This window comes from Rutidosis leptorrhynchoides, chromosome 6 (assembly GCF_046630445.1).
Source record: "Rutidosis leptorrhynchoides isolate AG116_Rl617_1_P2 chromosome 6, CSIRO_AGI_Rlap_v1, whole genome shotgun sequence".
Taxonomy (NCBI): domain Eukaryota; kingdom Viridiplantae; phylum Streptophyta; class Magnoliopsida; order Asterales; family Asteraceae; genus Rutidosis; species Rutidosis leptorrhynchoides.
The window spans coordinates 242,535,001-242,542,504 of NC_092338.1; the positions used below are offsets into that span (position 1 = coordinate 242,535,001).

Sequence of the window (7,504 nt, forward strand, 5' to 3'; positions counted from 1 at the left end):
ACTAGTTAGATAAATAATTGTGGTATAGTTTAATGTGTGGATAATCATTGTTTATAGAATTAGGCAAGACTTAATGATGAAGAGTTTGCTTGAAGAGATAAGTTGAGAGTTGGGTACATCTCATCATCAATCTCACATTTCACCCTCCACTTTTATTTTATCTTTTAATTTAATTTATTTATTATACTACTTTCGTCCTAAATCTATTGTTCAGTAATTAAATTTGGGATGTCCCAAATTAATTATTCACTTCCATAAATAGAAAAGAATACAAAGATTAAGTTCTATTATGCCATTAATGTATGTAAATAGGATTAAAGGAAAAAGAAAAAGTAAGGGTAAAACTGAAAAGTAAACAGAAAGTACATTACTTTTATAACATTTCATTAAACTGTGCATTTTTTATCTGGAACAATTAAATTGGGACGGAGAAAGTATTATTTATATTTTATTAATTTATTATTTACTGTATTATTTATTATGTTATTTATTTTCTAATTAATTAATAATTTATTTTTTATATTATTTTCTATTTCTTATTAGTCTTTCCAATAAGAAATATTCTTTTCCATTAAAAAGTTAAATGATGCAGATTTATACTAGCTATTAGATAAAACTAGGTTTGGTCCCGCACTTTGTTGCTAATGTGTCGGAATTACTATATCAAATAGTTTTGTCACGTATATCGAATATCTATTGAATTAAGCAACACGTATCTATAATAATAATATATATACATATATATTATATATTATATTATATATATATATATATATATATATATATATATATATATATATATATATATATATATATATATATATATATATATATATATATATATATATATATATAATATAAAGCGCGTGTCAATAATCCTACGTGTCAGTCTGTTATTAATTCTGGTTAAATTTGCTTATGTGGCGTCTTGTGGTTAACTTATAATTTATAGTAATTATCTTATACGCTATATTTAAGGAGATTCCAAATCAATTAAAACTTAACCATACATTTATTTAATATTAATTAAATATAGTACAAAATTATATATAAGTTTCTAAGAATAAAATTTAATATTACTCCGTATTATTCCGAATTATTTTACTTTATTGTTATTTGCTCAATGACAAGATTTAAGTGAATTGTATGCTCCCGAAGTAATTTGGTATATAAAGTCAAAATTTTGGGACAGACCAATATAATTGTAAACACCTCAACATTATCAACGGATTATTGTAGTTTAGTTAGTAACAAAAAATCTTATATATAAATATATCATCATTTACGTTTACATATTTTACCTATATATAAAACAAAACAATAATAAATATTGTTATTTATGATTACTTTTAGATCCACTTTTTACGGGCTCATATTTGTTATTTTATTAATTATTTGTTAATTAAAGTTAAAATAGTTTCAACGGGGGAACTTGCGGGCATAGCCAAACGGTTCCTTCCATATCCTTTGAGTCATGGGATATGGAGTGGTTATGTGTTCAATCCTTAGAGATGACATGTTTTTCTTTAAACCAATTGAACACCAATAATGGTGGTATATATTGACCCTATAGAGAGGTCTTACCGGATTCATTCACGGACCTCTACCTGGACCACTGCCCGAATGGATATGTTGCCGGGTATCGTCGATCGGGGTTCGGATTTCCGCCCGAACGTGTGTGTTACGTGCAAATGATGAGGGTCGTTGAAATAAATGATCTACTGATGCCAAAAAATCGACGTTAAAAAAAAATAGTTTCAATGGGGGGCTCATAATCTTTGCATTAATAATCATACTAATGCTTTTGATGCAAATGTTATGAGTAATAAATGAGTTTTTCATTATAATTGTATTATACATTTGATAAGTATCAATATTAGTGTTATCGAATTCTAATTTATATAACTATCGTGCAACGCACGGGCTCAAAAAACTAGTAATATATATAAAGCTCTAATAAAGCTCTAATATATATCATAATTAAGATAATTATCTTTTACTTTTTATAATGATGATGTTATAATTATGTATTAATTTAATTAAAAAATAATACAAAATTTTTTATAAAAGGAGTATTAATCTCTCTTAAATTGTAATTTTATTTTTCTAAAAAAATTTAAAAGGCATTTATTATTATTAATAATTATTATTACTATTAAAAATATAAATATAAATACTCAACTTTGAGCGAACTTTATGTTTGTAAAATCAACGACAAGTTTCTTAGTCGGAATGTGTGGTTCCACAGGGCAATAAACTAAATAACTTTAACATTTATATTGTAAAATCAACAACAAGTTTCTTAGTCGGAATCCGTAGTTCTACGGAGCAATAAACTAAATGACTTTAACATTTACATTCACTTAATACCTAAAATATATATCATTAAACTGTTTCGTTTAAATAAATCCGTATTTCCACGGGTCATTTCACTAGTTCATAATGTATAATAAATATGTCATATACTACCATAGACATCAATACATGTAGACACTAAAGTCCATATATACTATCATTACAAACAGTAACTGAAGTTGGATATAATAAACGTAATATGTACTAAACTAATTGTTTGATCATTTGCGAATTAACTACTTAGCTGTATCATCTTCATTCTCCCAACAACGTTTTGAATGTTCATAAAATTTATCATATTTAACTAGTGCAAAGACCCGTAAAATCATGGAATTTTTAAGATTTTTTTTTTAATGATACGTTATATAATCAACGTGCAGATAAAGTAACGAAAGTCATCAAGTTATATGAGATAAAAAACAACAATGTTTAACCAAATTGTTGAAAGAACGACAATTAAAGAAAAAAAATCCAAAAGCATAATCTTTAAATTACAAAAACATGAACAAACGAAATGAAAAGCACGTTAAACAAATAACACAATATTTAAAAACAAAACCTATAAAATGTGTAAGAGATTTATTTGTAAATAATAGTTAGATTCAATAATCAACTTAAATAGCTTGAATTCAATACTGGAGTAATTGTTACACATTTGTAGCATCTCCTTGTAAATTTAATTATAGACTTTAAAATCTTTCTCACCAATAATATAGGTGAACAGATCTCGTATCTCATGATTGCATTTCATCGAACACCTTTCATACATTATCATAATAAGTAATTACATTCTTTTATGGCACCTGCTTTGATTAGATACAAAAGAATATGAGATTTGATGTTAGAAAAATACATGTAACAAAACAAAGTCAATGTGATAACTAAACACCACCATAGTTTACGTCAAGCACCACATAAAGTAGTAAAAAGATGTATTGAAGTACAAAATAGTTCAATGAATATATTAATTAAATCAGGTAACTCACCGGCAAGGCAAACTATCCTTGCCTCTATACACCAGCACAATTAACATCGAACACCACATGAATGTTATTTTTGTCGATCGTTTTTCCGCCTAAATAATAACATTCATCACGAAGTGTCTTTTCTAAATGTTCATATTTTCGTGTGATCTTGATGCCTGAAAAAAAATCCAAAAAAAAACGAAAAAAAAAATTTGCTTCTCCCCGCTTCCCCCGATTGGTTACTTCCCCATTGATCCTGCCCATATATAGGGGCAGGATCAATGGGGAAGTAACCAATCGGGGGGAAACGGGGGAAGCAAATTTTTTTTTTTTCGTTTTTTTGGAATTTTTTTTCCGGCATCAAGATCACACGAAAATATGAACATTTAGAAGAGACACTTCGTGATGAATATTATTATTTAGACGGGAAAACGATCGACAAAAATAACATTCAAGATAATATTGTTCGTGAAGAATATGAACGATTTTTTTTCATGTTTTGTGAAGTAAAATTTAGCCCGATTTAGAGTTTAGAGTTTAGGGTTTAGGGCTTAGAGTTTAGGGTTTGGTGCTTTGGGTTTATGTTAGGGTTTGGTGTAACATAAACCCAAAGCACCAAACCCTAAACCCTAAGCCCTAAACCCTAAACTCTAAACCGTTCGTGTTAAAAACTCAATCTAAATCCTAAATCTAAACCCTAAACCCTAAATTTCTAAACCCTAATATCTAAACCCTATAAACCCTAATATCTAAAACTTAATATCTAAACCCCAATAGCTAAAACCTCAACATACGCTCGAAAAACACGATAATTGTTATATATTACTTCTTCGAGCGTTTTCCCGCCAAAATAAAAATATTTATCACAAAGTGTCTGTACTAAATGTTCATATTTTCATCTCATCTATAATGTTCGTGAACAAAGTTTTTTCAAAAAACGAAAAAAAAAAAGTTTTTGCTTCCCCCCGCTTCCCCCCGATTGGTTACTTCCCTCTTGATCCTACCAATATATATATATATATATATATATATATATATATATATATATATATATATATATATATATAAAGTATAACATAAAAGGGACTTGATTGAGAATTCAAAATTCAAAGTCTTTTAGCATAAAATGAAGAGAAAAAATTTCAAATGAAAGGTGTTTTAGAGAAGGGAGATGATTCTCACACACACTTTTTTGATCCTCACACACCAATTGAGTATTATTAGAAGAGTAAAAGGTTAAAATAGGTGTGTGAGGATCAAAAAAGTGTGTGAGAATCATCCCCCTTTAGAGAAATGCCACCTACAGTAATTAACTCATTTCCAACCCTCCACCACATAAGTATTTTATACTCCTATAAACACAAAAGTATCTCCATATGCAGTTAGGCATTCAATCGGTTCTCAAGTTAATCAAGTTAATTAATTCAGATCCTACAGTTCTGGATATGACCAAACAAAGTTATAGTATCTATAGCATATGGGTCTAAATTACTATATTATAAAGATAAATATGAATTATAATTGAAATTACTTGTATTATTTCTCATCGTGAAGAAAACAATCCATGCTCTTCCCAATCCAAATTGAAAAGCTCTTTCCTATCGATTCCTTGATAAAACTACTCAAGCTGCACATAACCATGAACAGTGAAAAGTGAGTTTATTAGTTTCCATGGACCACTTTTAAGTTATTATATATGAGCCTTAAACTTGTGTATTATAGTAGATAAATAATAACATCCATTTACCTTCATAGTGCCATAAAAAAAAATACTTTGTTGATTACAATCTTGAAGTGGAAGTGAGATCAAGTTGTTGATCCACATAGCTGCAACCTACAATAATTTAAGCAAATAAGCTTTATTGTTGCCTAATGAAATAATTTAGGAAGTATTGCAGAAAAACTAATTGTTAAAAAACTGAATTAATCTGTTCATTCATCTAAACCTTTAGTGTTACCTAATCAAATACTTGTTGCTTGTCAAGACAGAACAGGAGGAACACAAGAGTCGAATGAAATAGCAATAGAGTATTAACATTTAAAAAATTACACCTTCTTAGTACATCCCACTGCTACGACCAATCGAAAGTCACTTGTTGAATGCATTTGCTGTAAAAGCAAGATGATAAAACTCCACTGGTATTTGATAACTGAAAAAATCATGAAATAAGAAAACAATTATTCTGTATTTTTTTTAGGAACGACTACTCTGTATCTTTTAGGTTTAGTAACAAATAAAAATAACACACAAAATCTACTTCTATACATAAAATTTATGAAACAATGAAAAACAAAACATGAAACACTAACCTTTCGGCAAGATTCTTGAAATTAAAAAAAAAAAAAAAAAAAAAAAAAAAAAAAAAAAAAAAACTGTCTCAAAACAAATCCAGAAAAATAGAGGATTAACATAACCTAGCCCTGTTATGCCATGCCCTCTTTCGTTTTGACCCATATTGACACCCATTCAACCTCCAAAAATGATAGAAATAACCTTAAACTTGTACAAAAAAGGCACATCACTATTAAATGTCATTCTTAATAATTCAAATACAAAAGTCGAGAAAGATATCAAAGTTAATTGAAAACACATGGGTTGCAATTTGCCAGGAAGAAATTAACCTGCTTATTCTTGTTCTTTCTATGTTATTCCCCTTTTATCAAATAATACAAATTTAAATCTAATACAATTAAATAAATTACTTACGATATTGCCACATATCTCATGCATAATATTGACCTTTCTTTATTGCTTCAGCAGCCTTCTTTGGCCATCTCCCGAACATCATCTTCAATGTTAATATTCTTTGCCCATCTCCCAAACATTGGAAGGTAATTTGCTTGAGTTTACATCATATAATACACAAAGTAGGCAAACACTTCAAGTTCATAAAAAAAAACATATGTATGTTAGTGTCTCACTATTTTACAAACAAAGCTTTGTAAGATAAATAAACCAATTATGAGCTAAAAAAATAATTCACAAACGATATTAAAGACTATGATAAATGACTGCCCATTATACAAAAAAAAAAAAACCTTACAAATAAAGTTAGTTAAAAAATGGGTCTTGTTCATCCAAACATAATAACTTGAAATTCAATAGTTATAATTAGAATTACCATTATAAAAACAAAAAAACTTTCACTTCAGAAATTTTCCATGTATATATGCAGTTTCCAAGTTTATCCTCGAACTTCATTCTTCGAGCATCCACATGAGCATGTTTGCGATCATTCAGCAAACGATGGAGAAAAGAAAACAAAAGAAAGCAAAGCAGCGCAAACAAAAACATTAAATTAAGAAAAAAATACAAAATCACGAAGGAATGGAAGAAACAACGAACCCATATCCACCTTTTTATCTCCGGCAGCTGGTTTTAAGTCTTCCTCCGCCTTCTTTTTCTCTTCCGATTTGCTGTATATTCTGAAAAAAACAACACTTATTACAACACCCATATTAGATGAAACATGTATCATAAAATACAAAGAGATCTGTAGAAAAATGTTACAGCAACTCGGTTCTGTAGAAAAAGATTGAGATGTAATGAGAAAAATTGAGATTAAAAAATGGAATCAAAGAGATCTGTAGAAGAAGAAAGATACTATAAATTTGAATTTGAATTGTTGTTTAATGGAATTAGAATTGAAAGATTTAGGGTTTTTGTGATTTGGGAAAAGAATGATGCAGGAGAGTTGAGAGAGAGAGAGTCTGGAACAGGTGCAGACGAGTGTGAGCGAGGTTTTTTGTCATTTGTCAGGCACGCGTGGGACTTATACACGGCTCCGTATTTTTTTATCACCCATAAATTACTTCCTTTTTTTGTTTAGTCTTTAAAACAACCCTTTATTGTATTTATTTTTTTAAGATTTTTTTAACTGAAAAAGTATTTGTTATTGGTTAAGGTATTATTTTTTAAATTCAAAAACAAAATGATATATGACATCATGTAGATGTGTTAGATATGTGACATGTGTCCCTCTTATTTTTTTAAGCTAAGGTTTTAATTAGAAAGTGATGTCATATATGTGGCATTTTCATACTATGTAGTAGACTATAGATTTGACGAGAGTTTTTGCCACAAGTCATGATGTTATTGGTTGGCGGTAATATATCTGTTTGAGGCTAATGTCTCTTTTTCTTTTTACTTTTGCTTAAATCAATTTATTCTACTATAAATACAT

The 7,504-nt window shown here is 28.5% G+C and overlaps 1 long non-coding RNA gene across 6 annotated transcripts; it reads right to left on the reverse strand.

Moving 5' to 3' along the window:
- Nucleotides 1-2,881: 2,881 nt before the first annotated feature.
- Nucleotides 2,882-7,047, reverse strand: LOC139852971 (uncharacterized). 6 transcript variants are annotated; one of them, XR_011761233.1, is made up of 8 exons: nt 6,832-7,047; nt 6,443-6,746; nt 6,028-6,199; nt 5,373-5,470; nt 5,068-5,154; nt 4,852-4,947; nt 3,342-3,430; nt 2,882-3,158 (listed from the first exon to the last, which is right to left on the reverse strand). It is a non-coding gene; the product is annotated as an uncharacterized lncRNA (long non-coding RNA). The 6 variants fall into 6 exon arrangements; XR_011761232.1 differs by having other exon boundaries at nt 3,342-3,496; XR_011761230.1 differs by lacking the exon at nt 3,342-3,430.
- Between the last annotated feature and the right edge of the window lie 457 nt (nt 7,048-7,504).